Source organism: Cynoglossus semilaevis, chromosome 1 (genome assembly GCF_000523025.1).
Source record: "Cynoglossus semilaevis isolate Cse_v1.0 chromosome 1, Cse_v1.0, whole genome shotgun sequence".
Lineage (NCBI taxonomy): Eukaryota > Metazoa > Chordata > Actinopteri > Pleuronectiformes > Cynoglossidae > Cynoglossus > Cynoglossus semilaevis.
In genome coordinates, this window is record NC_024307.1 from 1114536 (window position 1) to 1116847 (window position 2312).

Here is a 2312-nt window from a genome sequence, read left to right on the forward strand (position 1 = left end):
GGGGAGGAGGGGGGAGGAGGGAACACCAGTGAGGAGCGGAGTGGCTATGATTGCCAGTCAGCGTGCAGCCGGTAATTACCACCATGTTTCCCTTGTTCTCGCAGTCATTCACACCTTCCTGTCTACATGCCTGTGTGCTCAAGGTTAATGACACACACACACACACACACACACACACACTGACATGACGCAGGGAGAGAAAAGACTGGTGGTCCAGGTCCAGGTCCAGGTCCAGGTCCAGGTCCAGGTCCAGTCTGTCGGAGGTTTAGCTCCTCAGACATGAACATTCACTGCATCTTCACTGTGACCTGTTACTGTTACTGCTGCTGTTACTGCTGCTGTTACTGCTGTTACTGCTGCTGTTACTGCTGCTGTTACTGCTGCTGCTGCTGCTACTGCTGCTGCTGCTGCTGCTGCTGTTACTGCTGCTGCTACTGCTGCTGTTGCTGCTGTTGCTGCTGTTACTGCTGCTGCTGTTACTGCTGCTGCTGCTCCTGCTGCTGTTACTGCTGCTGCTGTTACTGCTACTGCTGCTGCTGCTGTTGCTGCTGCTGCTGCTGCTGTTGCTGCTGTTGCTGCTGTTGCTGCTGTTACTGCTGCTGTTACTGTTACTGTTACTGCTGCTGTTACTGCTGCTGCTGCTGTTACTGCTGCTGCTACTGCTGCTGTTGCTGCTGTTGCTGCTGTTACTGCTGTTGCTGCTGCTGCTGTTACTGCTGCTGCTGCTCCTGCTGCTGTTACTGCTGCTGCTGTTACTGTTGCTGTTACTGCTGCTGTTGCTGCTGCTGCTGTTACTGTTATTGTTACTGCTGCTGTTACTGCTGCTGCTGTTTCTGTTCTTGCTGCTGCTGCTGTTATTGCTGCTGCTGTTACTGCTGTTACTGCTGCTGCTACTGCTGCTGTTGCTGCTGTTGCTGCTGTTGCTGCTGTTACTGCTGCTGCTGTTACTGTTGCTGTTACTGCTGCTGTTACTGCTGCTGTTGCTGCTGCTGCTGTTACTGCTGCTGCTACTGCTGCTGTTGCTGCTGTTGCTGCTGTTGCTGCTGTTGCTGCTGTTACTGCTGTTGCTGCTGCTGCTGTTACTGCTGCTGCTGCTGTTACTGCTGCTGCTACTGCTGCTGTTGCTGCTGTTGCTGCTGTTACTGCTGCTGCTGTTACTGCTGCTGCTGCTACTGCTGCTGCTGCTGTTACTGCTGCTGCTACTGCTGCTGTTGCTGCTGTTGCTGCTGTTACTGCTGTTGCTGCTGCTGCTGTTACTGTTATTGTTACTGCTGCTGTTACTGCTGCTGCTGCTGCTACTGCTGCTGCTGCTGTTACTGCTGCTGCTGCTGGACCAGGATCCACAGATTAGGTGACAGGATTTTGGGCATGGTTTCGCCCTTGTTGACAGAGGACAAGGACATTCCAGTTGGAGGCAGGTCTGTGGAAAGACTATCTGGTCAAACGATCCTCTGGTCTGATGAGTTCACACAAAAAAAAAAAACAGTTCCAAAGAACAGTGATGTTCTGGTCCCTGGAATCGTCAGTCACCGTAAGAAGTGGTCACTGTGGTCACTGTGGTCACTGTGGTCTCTGTGGTCTCTGTGGTCACTGAGCCACAGGTTTGAAACGTTCAACTCAAGCCCCACCCACTGATGACCCATAATCCATTGCAGAACCCGGTCTCATTTCCAGCTTGGATTTTTACGTCTTCAAATAGACTGAAACCTGAGCTGGACAATAATACTGCAGAGAAAGGTCAACGTTTGACCTGCAGACGTGAGCCCGTGGTCCTGATACCGATCCCTTTGTTTTTTCGTTTGATCACGATACGATTTTATCACCATTTTTTTTGTCACATGTCAGTGAGCCAACGTCGGAGGTAGCACAGATCTGACTTTCTTTAGAGGTTCCAGAAGTTTCATCCCGTGTGTCGACACGTCAGTCTGACCAGAGCGGCGGCCGCGGCTAGTCTCAGTTCAGGATGTGTCGGCGTTGTCCGCGTTTGACGTTAAAATTGTTCATTTTCAACGATACCGTCACTCAGGCTACGTAGTGACGTGACGTCCTGGTTTAATAGTGTGTCGCTTACAAGCATATCGCCACCTGCTGTACTTTGTGATGAACATCGTGTCGCCAGATTCTTGACCATACACACCCCCTAGTGTTTGTGCAGGGGAACGATGGACTCAGGAGTTGAGATGAATCGTCGTGTGTGGAAGTGTTGTTCCCCGGACAGAGTGGCCCCCAACACCCCCCCACTGTGACACCCCCTCACTGTGACACCCCCTCACTGTGACCCCCCCTCACTGTGACACCCCCTCACTGTGACC

The 2312-nt window shown here is 52.1% G+C and overlaps 1 protein-coding gene across 1 annotated transcript in view; it reads left to right on the forward strand.

Moving 5' to 3' along the window:
• The window catches only part of myt1lb (myelin transcription factor 1-like, b), a 173988-nt gene that overhangs the window by 36816 nt on the left and 134860 nt on the right, over positions 1 to 2312 (forward strand). The gene's annotated exons all lie outside the window — the stretch shown is intronic.